The sequence below is a fragment of the Stegostoma tigrinum genome, unplaced genomic scaffold (genome assembly GCF_030684315.1).
Source record: "Stegostoma tigrinum isolate sSteTig4 unplaced genomic scaffold, sSteTig4.hap1 scaffold_256, whole genome shotgun sequence".
NCBI classification, from domain to species: domain Eukaryota; kingdom Metazoa; phylum Chordata; class Chondrichthyes; order Orectolobiformes; family Stegostomatidae; genus Stegostoma; species Stegostoma tigrinum.
In genome coordinates, this window is record NW_026728189.1 from 154,140 (window position 1) to 173,997 (window position 19,858).

The 19,858-nt window shown below is 44.4% G+C and overlaps 1 long non-coding RNA gene and 1 other non-coding gene across 2 annotated transcripts; one reads left to right on the forward strand and one right to left on the reverse strand.

Moving 5' to 3' along the window:
- The first annotated feature begins 579 nt into the window (after window positions 1–579).
- Window positions 580–17,058, forward strand: LOC132208036 (uncharacterized). The gene is made up of 4 exons (XR_009444148.1): window positions 580–820; window positions 4,464–4,628; window positions 9,622–9,721; window positions 15,303–17,058. It is a non-coding gene; the product is annotated as an uncharacterized LOC132208036 (long non-coding RNA).
- A 2,310-nt stretch (window positions 17,059–19,368) lies between these two features.
- LOC132208038 (U2 spliceosomal RNA) lies at window positions 19,369–19,560 on the reverse strand. Its single transcript, XR_009444153.1, has one exon. It is a non-coding gene; the product is annotated as a U2 spliceosomal RNA (small nuclear RNA).
- Between the last annotated feature and the right edge of the window lie 298 nt (window positions 19,561–19,858).

Here is a 19,858-nt window from a genome sequence, read left to right on the forward strand (position 1 = left end):
TTCTGCAGCCGCGGTCTTCAAACTTTTTCTTGTGTTGGGCTTTTATCTTCTGATTCTCGTTGCTTTCCATTGCACAGACCTTTCTTGAGAGTCTCTTTTCTGCTTGTTCTTTTTTGATTAACCTCCCTCTCTGTCCAATCACAGTTCATATGAACAACACTCACCTCACTTCACCACGTGATGTTCTTCATATTCATAATTATTCCCTTTACATCTTACCTGAGGACTGCTAGACCTGTATTTATTACCCTTATTTCATCGCTATTTCTCTATTGGCTGACAGAGCGGTATCAAGAGTACCTTTAGCTTTGAGCTGCCGGAAGCCTTTTCAATCGCGACTTATTAAAAAATAACAAAAGAACTGGGATGTTGTCAATCAGGAACAAAAACAAAGTTGCTGGAAAAGCTCAGCAGGTCTGGCAGCATCTGTGAAGGTAAAAAGACAGATCCAGTTTTCAGTCTCATTCGTCTCAAAATGCAACATTGCGACGACGTTCATTTGCTTCCAACAATAACACAAAGCACTGCGCATGCTCCAGCTCACAGTGAAGTCCGGCTGATTGATGTCAGTGCGCGACCAATAGGAGCACAGGTGTGCCGTGCATGACCGGACGGATGTCGCCCAATCGGAATGAAGGGAGGGCGGGATCAGTGAAAACCACGTGATCATCCACGAGTGCGGTGCAGAGTCGCTGAGATAACCGGAACTGCAGATGCTGGAGAATCCGAGATAACACGGTGTGCAGCTGGATGTACACAGCAGGAAAGCTGACGTTTCGGGCCTAGATCCTTCGCTGAGACCAAGATTTGTGCAATTGAGGTAAGAGCAGGCCACAGTAAAGAAAGCAAAACGGTAGAAAGCTGGAGGGAAGTGATATTCGTATGGGTTTGGAAGTTTTACAAACAGTTAGTGCACGTCGGAAAACACACCCATTTGAAACTCCCAGACTCACGTTTGCAGAAAACAAATCAACGCCTCAGATGGCGATAGGCCCGTGTGACCGTCACCATCTTTATTGGGGGCAGTGATCCGCGGGGCGCATGCGCGACAGCTTTGAAACTTTAAAAGGGCCGGGGGTGAAGCTGGAGGAACACAACAGGACAGGCAGCATCAGAGAAACAGGAAAACTGACGTATTCGGGCCCACACCCTTCAGAAATGGGGGAGGGGAAGGGGATTCTGAAATAAACAGGGAGAGAGGGGGAGACAAGTGGAGAGGAGACAGACAAGTTAAAGAGGTGAGGATGGAGCAGGTAAAGGTGAGTGTAGGTGGGGAGGGGATGGGTCAGTCTATGGAGGACCAACAAGTCAAAGGGGTGGGATGAGGTTAGCAAGTAGGAAATGGGGGTGTGGCTTGAGATGGGAGGAGGGGATAGGTGAGAGGAAGAGCAGGTTAGGGAGGTGGGGATGAGCAATTGTTTATTGCGAACTGAGTGTAGGTGTTCTGTAAAGTGGTCCCCAAGCCTCTGCTTGGTTTCCCTGATATAGAGGAGGCCAGAACGGGTGCAGCGGTGCAGTATACCACATTAGCACCTGCATACCCCATACAGATTGCCTCAAAGCCCTACGCTATTTCCTGTCCTGCAGGTCTGACCAGTTCCCCTCCACTGACCCCATTATGTGCTTCGGTGAACTCGTCCCACTGCCTACAGACAAAGGGGGTGGCCATGGGTACCTGCGTGGGCCCAAGCTTTGCCTGCCTCTTTGTTGGAACAATCCCTCTTCCGTACCTCTTCCTCCAGTACATGGATGACTGTATCGGCGCTGCCTCGTGCTCCTATGAGGAGCTCGAACAGTTCGCCCACTTCACCAACACCTTCCACCCCAACCTTAAGTTCACCTGGACCATCTCTAACCACCTCTCTCACCTTCCTGGTCCTCTATTTCCATCTTGGGGAACAATCTCAAAACCGATATATATTTCAAGCCCACTGACTCCCACAGCTACCTAGAATACACCTCCTCCCACCTGTCAAGTTTGTTTTCGGAGACCCTCACGGACGTGCTGCAATAACAAGACACTGACCTGTTTAGAAAAACACCAATCATTTTCTTACCAAGCAAGTACAAGCTGTGAAGAATCACTGTACTCAACCCGGCACACAGTGCAAAGTCTCACAAGGAGTTCTCCCCGGACAGTCCCTGCTTTTTATACTTTACAAAAGACATGATACAGAAAACGATTTCACAACCTCCAGTGACATGATACATAAAACAATTACTACAACAGACAAAAACAGGATACCAAGCAATTATTACATCGACAACATAAAAGACCAGGATATAGTATCGATTGCTTGTGAAGTAGCTGCTCATGGCAGGAGGTGATTTTGAGTTGTTGTCCGGGACAGATTGTGATTTCAAGTTGCCAGTGTGTCTGGCTAGGACAAAGTCAGTGCCCTGGCTCCTTAGTCAGCGACAGAAGTTACATGCTTTAGAGGTTTCACACCTTTACAAAATTTCCCCACCTAACCCTATTTGATACAGATTGATTCTAATTTCAGTTCAGTCAGGAAACTTAAGACAGTGTCTGCATGCCGATGTGTGAGAAGATAAGGAGTTACAAAAGCTTTACACTGAATTCCTAGCTGGGCAGGAAGCTTCAGGGCAGTGTCTGCATACCGATGTGAGTAGATAAAAGACTTTACTTCTATAAATCGAAGTCTCTGTATAGGAATCAAATGCAGATGAAAGACTTTGATTTCTATACTTCTTTAAATTAATGGGATGTTATCACATTAACATCTCACACCCACCCACCGTCCTGCAAAAATGCCATCTCCTATTCCCAATTGCTTCACCTCTGCCGCATCTGCTCCCAGGATTCCACTCCCGTACATCTATGATGCCCTTGTTTTTCAAGGACCTCAACTCCACTCCCCACCTCCCCACCAGAGTGGTCAAGAACACCCTTGACCGTGTCTCCTGCATTTTTCTACAACTCCTCCCTCGCACCCTGTCCCTGCAATAACAACTGAAAAAGAATCCCCCTCATCCTCACATACCACTCCACCAATCTCCGGATCGAACACGTCATCCTCTGACACTTCCGCCATCAGCAATCCGACCTCACCATCAAAGACATTTTTCCCTCCCCACCCTTGCTTGCCTTCCGGAGAGACCAGTCTCTCCGTGACTCCCTTGTCCGCTGCACGCTGCCCTCCAACCCCACTACTCCCAGCACCTTCCCCTGCAACCAAAGGAAGTGCTACACTTGCCTCCACACCTCCTCCCTCTTCTCTTCCCCCCCCCCCCCCCCCCATCCCAGGCCCCAAGAAGACTTTCTACATCGAGCAGATGTTCACCTGCACATCTGCCAATGTGGTATACTGCATCCCCTGTACCCGTTGTGGCCTCCTCTACATTGGGGAAACCAAGCGGAGACTTGGGGACCGCTTTGCAGAACACCTACGCTCAGTTCGCAAGAAACAACTGCACCTCCCAGTCGCGAACCATTTCAACTCCCCATCCCATTCCTCAGATGACATGTCCATCCTGGGCCACCTGCAGTGCCACAATGATGCCACCCAAGGGTTGCAGGAACAGCAACACATATTCTGCCTGGGAACCCTGCAGCCCAATGGTGTCCATGTGGATTTCAGAAGCCTCAAAATCTCCCCTCCCCCAACTGCATCCCAAAACTAGCCCAGCTTGTCCCTGCCTCCCTAACCTGTTCTTCCTCTCTCCTATCGCCTCCTCCCACCTCAAGCTGCACCCCTATTTCCTGCTTACTAACTTCATCCCACCCCCTTGACCTGTCTGTCCTCCCTGGACTGACCTATCACCTCCCTACCTCCCCACCTCTCCTCATCTTTACCTGCTCCATGCCCGCCTCTTTAACTTGTCTGTCTCCTCTCCAAATATCTTTTCTCTCCATCTTTGATCTGTCTCCCCCCTCTCCCTATTTCGTTCAGAATCCTCTTCCCCTCCCCCGTTTCTGATGAAGTGTCCAGGCCCAAAACGTCAGCTTTCCTGCTCCTAAGATGCTCCTTGGCCTGCTGTGTTCATCCAGCTCCACACCTTGTTATCTTGGACTCTCCAGCATCTGCAGTTCCTATTATCTCTTATCCAAGAGAAATGTTTGTTTCTTATGGATTTTTTTTCCCAGACTGTTGGATCATAGCAGCTCACACTGCTCTTGCTCACTTCTGTGCTCCCTGATCACCTTTGTCGGTGTCTAATCTCTTCAGTCTCTACTGATGGATAGATTTGATCTCTGTAGTATTTTACTGTAATTTCCTTGTACCTTTTTTGTAAATAAATTTTCCTCTGCTGCCCACCCCCTGACCATGTGCTGCTCTCTGACCAGATTAATTTTTGAATGGTATCTTTCACAGTCAGGAAATATTTTCCCAGAAAGAGTGTATTTTTCTTCCATTTCAGACCACCAAATTCTACAGCGTTTTTATCTGTCATTCATTTTGCACTTCTGCAACATTTACTGTGTGTTTCTCCTTCCACAGATACCAGCGATCGTTGCCAAAGCCCTGTTACCTGTGGAGAAGGTGATGTTTAACTTTCGTGTGCTACTGCAGTTTGTATGATAAAGGTGCTCTCACAATGCTCCATTTGAGAAGTTACAGATCATTCATCTAGCGATACTGAAGAGCTACTGAAGAGCTAATGGTGTATGTCCAAATCAACAAACTATTTGTATTTTTATCATGTTTTATAATTTCACAAAAATATTATCAACAAACTTTTGACGTAAGGCCATATTAGGTCAGGTGACCAAAAAGTTACCAAATCTACAGGTTTTCCTGACTCTCTCAAGGAAAGCAAACCTAAGAGGTTTATCAGGGGAATTCCAGATCACGTTTTCTGGCAACTTTAGAAACAGCCTCCAATAGTGAAGGGATGATTAAACGCATTGTTGGAGTCTGGAACTAAATGAGTTATCCAAGTCTTGAAGGTTGTTTGGTGCAGGGAGATAGGGCTCATCACAGCCAGGAATTAAATCACTGGTGAGAATTTTAAATTGTTGCTTATAAATAGGAGCCTTTGTGGGTCAGGGAGCACAGCAGTGATGGTGAACAGGTCTTGGTACAAATGAACTTGTGTGCAGCAGAATTTTAGGTATTCTTGAGGTTGCAGGGATGTTGAATGTGGGAGGCCGACTGGCAGTGAGTTTGGATAGTTAAGTCTAGAGGTAACACAGGAATAGATGAGAGGTTCAGCAGATGAGCTGAAACTAAGGTGTCACTGTCAGTCATTGTCACTGAAGTGGAAGTAAGTGGTTTTTGTGCAGAGCTCTGCTGTTTACCCTCCCCTCACCTCAGGAATTCAGCTGTTTGTGAATTTGCGGATCAAGTCTGTAATAAGATCAGGAACCGAGTGCCCACCATGGCCCATGCTGGGTGTCACTGAGCAGGTTACTGCTGAGTAAGTGCTGCTTACGACCGCTGTCGACGACGCCTTCCATCACTTTACTGATGATAGAGAGTAGATTGCTTGAGGGGAAATTGGTCGGGTTCAATTTTCAGTGTTTCTGTGCTGAACAGACCTGGGCAGTTTCCCAAATTGTTAGTAGATGCCAGCGCTGTAGCAGAACTGAAATAGTTTGGCTTGGATGCTAGCAAGCTCTAGAGCACTAGTCATCGCTACTATTGTCAGAGTGTTGCCAGGGCCCATAACCTTTGCACTGTTCATTCATTTCTTTAATATCATGTGAAATGAATCAAATTGGATGAAAACTCACATCTCTGTTGGGGACCTCTGGAGAAGGCTGAGATGGATCATCCAGTTGGCACTTCTGGCTGAAGATTGCTGCAGACTTGTCTTTTGCATGGATAGGTTGGGGTCCTGTGTCGGGTAAAGATGGGGATTTTTGGCATTCTTCCTCCAGTGAGTTGTTTAATTGTCCATCACCGTTCACGACTGGGTGTGGCAGAACTGCAGAGCTTGCATCTGATCTATTGGTTATGGGGTGGCTTAGCTCTAACTCTTGCTGCTTATGCTATTTGGCATGCAGATAGTCCTGTTTGGTGGTTTTACCAGGTTGGCACCTTATTTTTTAGGTATGCCTGGTGCTGCCCTTGGCGTGCCCTCCAATACTCTCCGTTCAACCAGTGTTGGTCCCCTGGATCAATGGCAATGGCTGTCTGTAGGATATGCTGGGCCATGAGGTTACAGATTGTGCTGGAGAAGGTCTGCTACTGTTGCAGTCTCTCTCAAAGCCTCATAGATATCTGGTTTTGAGCTCCTGTGTCTGTTCCAAGTCTGTCCCTTTTAGCCGAAGTTAGTGCCACCCAACGCAATGGGGGGTATTATCAAGTTTAAGATGAGGCTTTGTCTCCACAGGACTGTGCGGTGGTTGCTGTTAACATTCCTGTCATGGACAGATGCCTCTGCAGCTGGGAAATTGGTGATGATGAGATCAGCTATATTTTCCCCGTTTTGGTGCGTCAGCACCTGCTGCAGTCCCAGCCAAGCAGCTTTGTCCTTCAGGACCCGACCAGCCTGATTGGTAATCCTCCTGCAAACTACTCCTGATGTGGACATTGAGTCCATTTAGTGCTATTCACACTCGCAGTGCTTTCTCTAAGTGCTGTTCAACATGATGGAGTTTTTTGTTTCTTAAAATTCCCTCTTGGGATGTGGAAATCGCTGGCTGGACCAGCGTTTATAACCTGGAAGGCAGTTAAGAGTCAAGCACATCACTATGGGTTTGGAGTCACATGTCATCCAGACCAGGTAAGGATGGCACATTTCCGGAAAGGGCATAAGTGAACCAGATGGGTCTTTCCTGATAATTGGCAATGGTTTCATGGTCATCATGAGAATCTTAGTTCCAGATCATTATTTAATTCATGTTTCACCATCTGCCATGGCAGGATGCGAACCCAGGTCCCCAGAATGTTACCTGGGTCTCTGGATTAATAATCTAGCGATAATACTACTGCTGATTTATCAACCAAGGGAGGATGGTACATGGTAATCAGCAGGAGCCGTGAGACTTCCAGGCGTCAGAGTCAAAGTTGAGTACTCCCAGGTCAAATAATCTGGTCAGAATAGCACTGTGCTGTCACGTCTGCTGGGACAGGGCTTCACTAAGGACAATGATAGTGGTGTGTGTCATTGTTTGCCAGGTATGTTTCCATGAGTCTGACACTGTTCCTTGACTCGTCTTTGAAGCAGCTCTCCAAATTTTGCCACTAGCCCCCAGATATTATTAAGCAGGAGTTTGGGGGGCCGATAGGGCTGATTCTGCAGTTGTCTTTCCTAGTTCCCTGGTAGATGCCAAATGGGCCACCCAGCTTCATTCCTTTGTTGAAACTTTGCAGTGATTTGCAACTGAGTGGCTTGCTGAGGTTGGCAAATTTCTTTCCCCAAAGGACATTAGATTTTTTTTTCACTCTGTCATCAGCAATTGTTGCCATGGCAACCAGTTGATTCTTCCAGTTTTTTTAATTGAATTCAAATTCCACCATCTGCTGAGATAGGATTTGAACCTGGACTTCTGTTGTACATTTTAACATTCTGGATAAAAGTTAGTCATCAGGTTTGTTCACTCATTTTTAAATATCACTAACACAGGCATTGTTTCTTTGCAAAACACTGTCCATCATCCTGTCTCCTCCATCCTCCGCTCCAACAGCAAGTGAAGGAGACACATGCAGTTTCTATGTCACTAAGATTGAGACAATCCAATCAGCTGCCTCTGCTGCTTCCCTCTCTTCCACAAGCCCACCAAACCAAATTGCCTAGCATGTTGCTCCTCGTTTTAGGCTTAAACTTGCATCTTTGTCCAGTTTCATGTCAAGCCTTATCAGAGCTCATCTTAACCCTTTGCCCTATTCTCACTAAACTACAAATATTCCAACTCTTATTTCTCCTCCTCCTCCTCCCTGCCTCTTCCCCCATGCCAATTCACAGATATTGTTACTTGTTCTGTCTGTTTCTCTTTTCTGGTTATGTCCTTCTCACCCATTCTGTTTAAAACCAATGTTCGACCTCACCGTCATTGGAAAATCCCACTCCATCTCTCTTTCCTGTCTGAAATCCATGTAGTAAATGTCCCTCAAGGATCTATCCTTGGCCCATGCTGTTTCTCACCAACATACTTCCAGGAGGTGAGATCTTCGACAAGCACTGTGTTAACTTTCACATGTATTCTACAATGTTCAGATCTAACTCGTCTCCATCACTTTGCTCCACTGTTACTCAATTATAAAACTGCTTTTCATGCTTCCACTACTTGATTAGCTGAAATTTCCTCCAATAACACTTTGTGATAGTAAAACACATTGCCTTCAGTTATTATTACAAATTATTTTTCCTTACTATTGTACTGAATCCATCCCTCTCATTGGGAACTGTCTGAGGCTGAACTGCACCCTTCTCAATAATGCTCTCATATCTGGTCTCAAGATGAACATCTTACCGTACATTTCAATCACAAATGCCAGAAATTTCAATCTCTAAAATGCTCCTTCTCTCCACCTCACTCCAGCTCATTCGCGACTGAAACCCCTTACCCATGTCTGTGTTGCCTTAAGCTTGACAATTCCAAAAGAGAACCCTCTCCTCTGCCTTATCAAGAATCTGCTCCCACGATGAGAAATATTTCCTCAGCATTTATCCTGTCAACTCCCTTGAGAATCCTCTATTTTTAATTAGAACATCTCTCATTCTTCAAAAAAATCTAGTTAGTATATTCCAGACCTGTTTAGTCTTAGCTTAAAACATAATCCCTCCAAACCAATGATCATCTTAGTTCAACTTCTTTGAAATGCCTCCAGTGAAGTGATATACTTGCTCGAATAAGTGGACCAAAAAAGCTGCTCACATTCTTCCAGATGTGGTCTTGCCAGCAAGTTGTATATTTGTCCTAAGACATGTATTCCAAACTCTTCTACTGCAAACACCTTGACATAAGGATAACATCCCATGACCCTTCCCGATTACCTGTTGCAACTGTGTGCTCGCTTCATGCTTCCTGCACAATTATTCCTGAATCCCTTTTGTGTTGCAGTTTTCCACAGTTTTTACATTTTTAAATAACACTGTTCTTCGGTCATCTCCTCAAAAAATAGCAACTTCTCATTTTCCCAAATTATACTCCATTTGCCGACTTGTCGCCCATTTATCAATATCTCTCCATAAACTCTAACCCTCATGGAACTTGACTGTTATCCCTTTTTATGAGATCCTCCCTCATTCTTCTCATCTTTTTGTTGGGAGCACTGGGCAACATGACACATATGTAATTGCTGCCTTTTTAAGGGGCGTTTTTTCAAATGACTGGGAGAAGCTTACTGCCCATTTCTCAGAATCGAGACAACTTGTTCATCAAGTTGCATTGGGCCGGAAAAGCTGATGTCTCATTGTGGCAGTGCAGCAGCACAGAAGGAAAGAAAAGGAAGCAAATCCTGCTGCCTGCATCGCACTAAATCTTGGCCATTCTTTGCCTTGTGTCAAACACCTGTTGTTCTGTTCAGTGACATGAAGCCCCAATGTGGAAATTCCGAGAAACCCAAATAGAAATCCCTCAAATCAGCTGCTGACTCCCACAAGGAATAATGTGCAGCAGGAACAATGCACAGTTACCCTCGGCCAGGAGGAGGGGATGTTGTGGATTTCTACTCTGACAGTGATGGATTTTATGAATTTGTGTTACAGGATATTACAAGTGGACTTTCAGGTAGGAAGCTCAATAATTGTAACACCAAACTCTGACAGAATTACTCAATTCATCAGGACCTGGATATTCGCATTGTGTGTGAGTATTGTGTTCCTGCTCATTCCCATTTGCCATGTAAAATTTCTCTCTTATTACTCCATTCTCTCAATAGATCTTTCCTACAACTTTCAATATATGTCCTGTAGTCCTTTTTTATGGCCAGTTGTGTACGTTTTACCATTCTAATGTTTATCTTTTGTAAACACCTCCTATCAAAGGTCCCCTCAAAATCCTTTGTTACAAGGAGATCAATCTCCGTTTCCCCAAGCACCTGATTACCCAATGACAGTTTGCTTCTTGTGTGTGAGGCACTCATCCACTTTTCATTTCCACTTACCTGCATGAGTACAGCCCCAACAATATTAAAGGAAGTTAACATCCTCCAGATGAAGCAGTGTCGGAGTGGTGTCCCATCCACCACATTCAACATTCCCCTCTACACCACTGAGGCAAAGTGGCATCACTGTGCCTAAGGTGAAGTCACCATTATCCTACCTGACCATAGGGCTAGTTTAACCTGAAGATTACCACACCCCAGGCAAGGGGAGAGGTTGAGAATGAGAGTCCATCTATTGTCGATGGATATTCTCAATATGTACCAGCAATACCTAAGTCACATGAAATTATAACTTTAAAAAAAACCCTATCCATGCAACTAAAAACCCTCTTCGTACAAACCATTCTGTTAAATCTCCTCTGCCCCCTATCAGGGACCCTCCCGTCCTTCACGGTGTGTGGGGGATCTTTGGTTTGCACAGACTCAGCTCGTCTCTGTTCCTGTCTGTGATGTCATCATGCTGTGACAATGGCACTGAGCCTCACTCTCTGTGAGGGTGGTAGGCACAGAGATCCTCATAGCGTTTAAGGCATATTTAGATGCACACTTGTGATGCCAACACAGACAAGTGTATGGGCCAAGTGCTGGAAAATTAGATTAGAATAGTTAGGGTGTGGTTTTTAACCAGCCCAGGCTGTATGGGCCACAAAGCCTTTTTCTGTGCTGTAGACCTCCGAGACTCTTCACATAGGAAGATGCCCAGCAATATTTCAAGTTATTTCAGAAAATGAGATATTAGACTAAATGACTCATGATTGGTCAGTGTTTTCGGGAGTAAAGTGAGGTATAGAGGGAAAGCGGTTGACTTCAATTCTGGGGCCTGAAGCCCAGGAAATTGAAAGTGCTGCCATCATGTGGATGAATAAAAATAAGGATTGTATTAGAGGAAAGAAATATCGTTCTTGTATCACTGATCTGTGAGGCTGGATGATATGAGAGACAGGAAGGGTTCTGAGACTGGAGAAGACTACAAAAATAGAGAAAAGTGAGCTTGGAGGAGATTACAGAAATGGGGAAGATTGTGAGGCTGGAGGAGACCAGACAGAGGGAGTTTGTGACGGTAAAGACAATTATAGAGCTAAAGAAGTTTGTGGGCTGGAGGAGATGACAGATAAGGTGGTCTGTGAGACTGGAGGAATCTAGATAGATGGTGTGAGTTGAGGCTGGAGGGGGATTCCAACGATAGGCAGGTCATGAGGCTGGAGAGGGATTCCACAGATGTGAAGGGTGTTGAGACTCGAGAATGATGCCTGCAACAATGCAGGTAGTGAGGCTTGAGGGCATGATCTGGAGGGTAGTGAGGTCTGAGGTATGATTCCTGCAGTAGGGAGGGTAGTGAGGCTCCAGGGTGGATTATTATCATAACAGCACAGTGGTGTACTTACAGCAGATGGAGTGCAGCAGTAATAGAAAGTACCACTTTCTCCAAATTGAATAAAAGTGGAAATCAATATTAGCCTGTGCAGCAAAGGCCACATCCCATAAGTCAATTAAAATTGATGGGTCTCTGGTTTGGAGAGAGTGAACAAAAGCTCAGGTAATTCTCCATTGTAGCAATGTTTGGTAACCGTGGAGTACAACATTCAGATAATTGGCAAAAAATGCAGAGTGAAAATGTGAAGAGTGTTTGACTCAGCAAGTTCCCAGGATCTGGAACAGTCTGAATGGCAGCTGGATGCAGATTTAGCAGTTATTCTCAAAAAAGAGTTTGGATTTAACTTTTCAAGGAATGATGGGCAAATGGTGGGGGAATTGTTTCAGTTTTGCAGCACCTCCAGAGTGAGAGTGAAGCCTTTGACACGATTCCACATGGTAGACTGATACGTAAAGTTAGATCACATGTGATTCAGGAAGAGCTCGCTAATTGGAAGCGGAATTGGCTCAGTTGGAGGAGAGACGGTGGTGCTGGAGGATTTTTCAGAGTGGAGTTCTGTGACCAGCATGTTCCACAGCATTTGGCACAGGGTCCACTTTTGTTTCTCATTTATATTAATGATTTGGATGAGAATTTAAGGGACAAGATTAGTAAGTTTGCAGATGATACTAGAATTAGTGGTATGAAATGTTGGTATAGTGGTCAGTGAAGGTTATCGAAGATGACAGCAAGATCTTGATCAATTATGTCAATGGGTTGAGGAGTGGAGGATGAAGTTCAATTTGAATAAATGTGAGACATTGTATTTTGGTAAAATGAACCGGGTAGGACTTGCACAATTGATGGTTGCACCCAGGGTAGTGTTGTGGAACAGAGAAATGCTGAGATTCAAGTGCATAATTCTTTGAAGTTTATGTAGACAAGTAGACAGAGTGATTAATAAGTTGTTTAGCTCACTTCCTTTCATTGCTCAGACCTTAGAGTCTCAGAGTTGGGATGTTATGTTGAGGTTGTACAGGACATTGTTTTGGCTTCATTTGAGGTATTGTGTGCAGCTCTGGTCGCCCTGTTACAGGAAGGACATTATTATTAAACTGGAGACAGTTCAGAATAGACTTGCTGGGATGTTGCCAGGAATGGAGGGCTTGATTATCAAATAGACGGCCAAAGCTGGCACTTTTCTCACTGCAGCATAATGGGTTAACGAGTGGCCTTGGAGGTTCATAAAATCATGAGGGCACAGATTATGCAAATAGCAAGGGTTTATTCACAAGGTTGGCTGATTTCAAGACAAGCGGACATGTGTGTAAGGTGAGAGGAGAAAGACATATTTAAAAAGACATGAGGGAAACTTTTATTTTTATGGAGTTTTCCATGTGTGGAACAAACTTTCAGAGGAAGTGGCAGATACAGGTACAGCCACGTTGTTTAAAAGACATTTGAATTAGGACATAGACAAGAGAGGTTTAGAGGAGTATATGCCAGATGCAGGCAGATGTGATCAGTTTAAAATAAAACTTATTTATTTAATATACATTTCAAAATTCTAAATTGGAGTAAGGCCAACTTTGACATTGTTGGGCAAGAACTTGCAAAAGATGATCCAGAGAGGTAATATGCAGGTCAAGGAATGCTTGGAAAGTGGGAGGTCTTCAAAACTAAAATAAGGAGAGCCCAGACACAATATGTTCCTGTTCATGTGAAGGGCAAGGCTGGTAAATGTAGGGGATACTGGCTGACTGGAGAAATTGAGGCTGTGGTCAAGAAAAAGGCGGCAGCACATGTCGGGTATTGACAGCAGGAATTAGGTCAATCCCTCGAAGTACAAGGGCAGTAGGATTATACTCGAGAAATCAGGACGGCAAAAAGGAGACATGAGCTATCTTTGGCAAATCAAGTTAAGGGGAATCCCAAGAGATTCTGAAACTTCATTTGGGACAAAAAAGCAACTAGGGAGAAAATAGGGCCCCTTTAAAGATCAACGAGGCTGTCTGTGTGGAACTGCAGGCTGAGATAGTGAATGAGTATTTCGCATTAGTATTTACTGCAGAGAAGGATATGGAAGTGAGAGAGCTTGGAAACATAAATAGTGAGTCGTGAGAAGTGTCTATATTACAGAGATCTAGGTGCTAGATGTCTTAAAATGCATAAAGGTGGATAGGTTCCTGGCACCTGATCAGGTGTTACCCACAAACTCTGGGAGAAGCTGGGGAAGCAATTGCTGGCCCCTTGCTGAGGTATTTGTATCACTGACACTAGTGAAGTGCCAGAAGGCCGGGTGGCTAATGTGGTGTCATTCTTTAAGGAAAAGCCACGGGACCATCGACCGTTGAGCCTGATGTCAGTGGTGGGTAAGTTGCTGGTGGGGATTCTGAGGGACAGGATTTGCATGTGTTTAGAGAAGCAAAGACTGATTAGGGATAGTCAACATGGCTTTGTGAGTAGGAAATCTTGTCTCATTAACTTGATTGCCTTCTTCGTCACTTCTTCAAAAAACTCAAAGCAGTGGACATTGTCTATTATGGACTTCAGCAAGGCATTCACCAAAGCTCCACATGACAGATTGGTTAGCAAGATTAGATCAAATGGAACCCAGGGAGAGTTAGCTATTTGAAACAAAATTGGCTTGAAGGTAGGAGACAAGATCATGGTCAGCTGGGGGAGAGTGGATTCAGTCTAGATGACTATGAACAGCAGTGTGCTGCAAGGATCGGTGCTGGGTCCACTGCTTTTTTTTAATCATTGATGCAAATCATGCGGAATGAATATTGGAGGAATGGTTAGTAAGTTTGCAGATGACACTAAAATTGTTGTTGTAGTAGACAGCAAAGGCGTTTACTTCCCAAGCACAATGGGAACATAATCACATGGGTTGATGTGCCAAGGAGTGATAGAAATAAGTTTTTAGTTCAGATAAATGTGAGCAATTGCATTATGGTAATGCAAATCAGCGCAGGACTTAAACAGTTAATGATGAGGCCCTGGGGACTGTTATGCAACAGGGACTCCTTGGGGTGCATGTGCACAGTTCCTTGAAGGTGGATTGCAGGTACAGAAGGTAGTGAAGATGATATTTGCTCTGCTTGCATTTATTGGTCAGTGCATTGAGCGTAGGAGTTGGGAGGTCAATGTTATAGGCTGAACAAGGCATTGATTATGCTGCTTTTGGAATACTGTGTTCAGTTCTGGTCTCCCTGCTATAGGAATGATGCTGTTGAACTTGGCAGGGTGCAGAAAAGATTTACAAGGATGTTGCAAGAGGTGGAATTTTGAGCTGTAGGGAGAAGTTGAATATGCTGGGTCTATTTTCCCTGGAGCATTGAAGGCTGAGGGGTGACCTTATAGAGGTTGTTAAAATTATGGTGGGCGTAGGGTGAATGGCCAAGATTGTTTTCCCAGGTTAGGGGAGACTAGAACTAATAACATTGGCTTTAGCCGAGAGGGAAAGTCTTAAAAGGGAACCAAAAGAACTGCAGATGCCTGAAATCTAAAAAAAAACAAATTTGCTGGAAAAGCCTAGCAGGTTTGGCAGCATCTGTGGAGGAGAGAAGAGTTTCGGGTTCTGAGGAAGGGTCACCGGTCCTGAAATGTTAACTTTTTTTCCTCCTTAACAGATGCTACAGGCCTGCTGAGCTTTTCCAGCGAATTTGTTTTTTTTAAAAAGGGAAAGTGGGTGGTGCCTGTGTAGAATGAGCTGCCAGAGGAACTGGTGGAAGCTGGTACAGTTACCCATCCAGATACCTTTTAAATGTTGTATGTGAATAGGAAGGGTGTCGCAGAGTATAGGTCAAATGCTTGCAAATGGGATTAGATTAATTTGGGATATCTAGTCAGCATGGACAACTGGGACCAAAGGGATTGTTTTGTGCTGTACAATGCTGATGAAGCATTTTTTGTTTTCATTTCAGATTCCCACAATTTTACTTCTGCACTATTCTTAACCTTTCGATCCCTCTGAAAGACTGAGTTACAGATCTATACAATGACTGTCCTTCCTCGCTGGCTTCCCCCACCTCTCTTTTGGTAGTTTTATGCAAACACTGACTGGATCCCTTACCTGGAGGATATTTATGAATGAATTTGTTCTAATGGTGATCCAGCATTTTCCCCAAGTATCGCTCCACACATGCCCAGAGAATTTCTCAGTTTCACAATCTGTGTCCTTCTGGTTTCTTACTCGCTACACTTAACTTTCTGTTTGAAAGTATAGTCTGCAGTTGGAGAATTTTAACAGGTCCACATCCAGGTCTGACGGTCACTTTGTTTATCACAACCCAATTATCTCAGGGTTTTGAACATTGAAGGAAAACGCAGCACTCACATTGGGGAGAAATGCACATGGTGTGTGTGTTGAAGAGTCTGTGAAGATTCATCTGAAATGTCCGAACACCAGTGCAGTGACACTGGGAGACAGTGTGGAAATGTGCAGATTGCAGGAAGGAATTTCTTCATCCATCCCAGCTAGAAACTGACCACCAGAGTCACACTGGAGAGAGACCATTGGCCTGTTCTGCATGAGGGAAAGGCTTTGCTGATTCGAATTCCCCGCTGATACACCAGCGAGTTCACTCTGGGGAGAGACCTTTCATGAGCTCTGAGTGTGGGAAGGGATTCATTGTCATCCAAACTGTTAACACACCAGCGAGTTCACAGACAACCACAGTTGAAGAACTTTGCTGTCACTCTCACTATCAAATGAACCATGGTTTTGGGCTGTTTGTACAGATGTTACCGACCCCTGCTCAATTAAAGGTGCTGGTATTGTGAATAAAATGTCACACTAACAGTTGTGTAAGGTAGAGCTTGGAAATAGTCACGTTGTCACAACACGTCGACACATTCGCACTGACTAAAGACTATCCACCTGCACGATATGTGAAAAGGGACTTGCTGGTTCATCAGGACTGGTTAACTGCCAGCAAATTTCTGAATAAGTTGATTGGTTTGAATATAGCTAACAGTAGAATCAAAAATAGTATCAGTGATAATGGGAACTGCAGATGCTGGAGAATCCAAGACAACGAAGTGTGGAGCTGGATGAACACAGCAGGCCAAGCAGCATCTCAGGAGCACAAAAGCTGACTTTTCGGGCCTAGAGAAGGGTCAAGGCCTGAAACGTCAGCTTTTGTGCTCCTGAGATGCTGCTTGACCTGTTGTGTTCATCCAGCTCCACACATTGTTATAGTAGATTCAAAAACCATGTGTTTTGGGCTTGTTGCTGGAGATCATAGAATCCCTCCAGTGTGGGAGCAGACCATTTAGCCCATCATGTCCGCACTGACCTGACAAACAGTGTCTTACCCAGACACTGTCTGCGTGAGTTTCCTCCAGATGCTCTGGTTTCCTCCCACAGTCCAAAACTGTGCAAATTATGTAGATTGACTATGCTAAATTGCCCATAGTATCTTGTGTGCAAAATGCAGGCATAGGGTGGGTAGGGTGTGAGACTGGGTGGGATGCTCTTTGCAGGGTTGATATTGACTGAATGGCCATCTTCCACACTGTAGGAATTCTGTGATGATCTCGATGGCCCTTTATTTGTTAGACAGGTCTGCACACCTTTACAATGACGGATTCTGTTGCTCTCCACAGACATTTGTTTATTGGAAACAATGTAATCTTTCATTTTGTGGATAAAAATCAAAGGAAAGTTTTAAATCCAAACATAGGATTGGGCTGAGTCATGTCCTATAATCCCTGATTGCATTTTCCCAGTCGGCTATGAAACCTGGTGACCGCTGTGACTCTGCCTGGGGGCATTGCAGTCTCTTCAGCTCTTTACCTGGTGTCCATAGCAGTGATGGATCTCATGATGGAAACATAAACCAAGACATTGTATGATTTCTAGTACATATTTTCTATTTAGTCTTCTGTCCGTCACTTCCCTAGAGGCTGAGATACTGTTCTGGGGACCTAGGTGTGAATCCATCTGGAAATAAGAATTTGATGATGACTGTGAATCCATTGTCTTTGTTGGAAAAAACCCATCTGTTCACCAACGGCCTTTAGGGAAGGAAACTGCCATTCTTATCCAGTGATGTGATCATCCCATGAATGAATTTTTTTTAAAAAAATGTAAAAAAAACTCCTGCCAATACGTTTAACTCTGTCTTAATTTATTTGACAGCTGATGGTTCAAACTGCTTGTTGGTCACTTTCTCTTTTGATCAAGTTGTGGCCATTTCGTGGTTGAAACCATAGTAATTCTCGTACAAATAGTGCATGCTCTGACATGCCACTTAGGAACCAGACATCCACGTTGACCATATCCTGATGCTGTTTACCATGAAAGCGAAATTCTTCACCATCTTATCTACTTGTGCTGCTGTTTCAGGGAGCTATGGACTTGAACCTCCCAAACTCCCAAAAACCTTGAGCATTTCATCAAACTGACCTCCAATGGCAGGAATGGACAGGGTCAGCTTGGATTGATGAACATAATTCAGGCTCAACAAGTCTATTGCAGCATTTTGAGAATGTAATTAGTGAGTGTGGCCACCTCTCTGTACTGTAGTGATACAGATTCCCTGATCCTGATTGCCCCAATGGCTGACTGACACTGTCAAAGTCCCTGGGCTGATATCAAATGATTCCTTGGACATGCTGTGTCAGGATCCCCTGACTGAATCCTGTCTCCCTTGCCCTGACTGAGAACTGTTTCCCTGAGACTTGTAGACGTGACCATTTGGTTGAAAAAAATGCATTAGTTGCCACAGCTGCTGACCAGCCCTTGACTGACTGCTGGTAATAACGATGCTAAGCTGCCTGACTTATGCCTGTGATAAGCAACCAGGCAAGACAGGAGCACTGTGGGACATTAGGTTCTAGTTGAGACATCAAAGTGCAAAAATGCCAGGGAAAGGCAGAGACATTGTGCCAGGCCCTGAGCAGAACATGCCTCAGGTGCTGAAAAGCATGTAGAGTTCTGACAGCAACAATGTACTTTTTGGGCATCTTGATGTCGCATTTTTATTTCACTCTGGCTCATTTTGCTAGATCCGCAAATATCTATTGGTCTGGCTAATGTGAGAAATGGCTTTTGGCGTAATATGCCACTGACTTGGTCATTCACAGTTGTGTCCCACATCAGTGAGTCAGTAATCTGATTAAACTCATAGGCCTCGACTTGCGAAAAATAAAGCAGCCACGTGCACATCTGTTTGATTGGTTGCTTTTGCACTCAAATGAAAAATGTGCGTTGTATACACCATATCCTTTCCTGGCTCACAGTGTTCCCAAAATCTCTCATTCAATACATCCAAGTCATCATCATCAAATTCAAAATTAGTGAATACTTCGATAGCATTTTTTTGTGAAATGCTATTTGTAATGAGGTAGTGTTGGCAGGTGATTTTCTTTTACTTCTGATGCCATGTGTGAATATTCAGGGATGGTGTTGGTGGGAAGGTGCAGCATGTACCAGGGATGAGGCAATAATATTCAGAGTAAGTGCTGACCATGCAGAAAAGGAGAGATTAACGTTTACCTTGGAACAAGCATATTTAGAGAAAGTTGGGTGAAAGTACTGAGAGAAAGCATTTCAGTGGTACGGTGGCTCAGTGGTTTGCACTGCTGCCTCACAGCACTCGGACCCGGGTTCGATTCCAGCCTTGGGCGACTGCCTGTGTAGAGTTTGCACATTCTCCCCATTTCTGTGTGAGTTTACTCCCACAGTCCAAAGATGTGCAGGTTAGGTGGACTGGCTGTGCTAAATTGCCTGTTGTATTCAGGGAGGGGTACATTAGGAGGGTTATAGATCTGGCTGGGATGCTGTGAGGTTTGGTGTGGACTTGTTGGGCTGAAGGGCCTGTTTCCACACTGTAGGAATTCCATGATTATGGTTCCAGAGCATTGAGCATATCCCAGCATATCGAGGATAGTAGGAACTTCAAATGCTGGAGAATCTGAGATAACAAGGTGTTTGGACCTAGGATTTTTCAAGTTTTGATCAGTCTGCTTTTAAAATTGGTTTAATAAGACTTCATCATTCCTGGGAACACTGCAATACCACAATAATGCATGGAGAAAGCTCGTATTCCAACTCCCTGCTCCAAAAATCAGTTTAATATAGGGTCCTTAGGCAAAGGACATATCAGATATTAAAGCTGATAGGGACAAATGCTTTTTCTGTGGTGTTGTCTTCACACCAAAACCACTAAAAGCAAGGCCATGTTTCCACACATGAGATAGCCACCAACTGTGAACACTTGGTATAATAAACACTTGATCCTATTTTCCACCAGCCTGACTGTGTGCAAAGACTTGTAAATCACTGCTGACAGTTTTTACTGTTGTTCCCAAACTCCTGGGTTTCTTAACCAGGGCAAAGAAGTCAGATTGCACCAGTGCTTTTTCATCACTTTTCTAGAAAACATCTTCGTAGTGAATGTAGATCATCGAAAATGTACCAATCAGATGAGGTAGGGCAGAGCTGACGTCACCAACAAGCCTCATCAACCAGCTC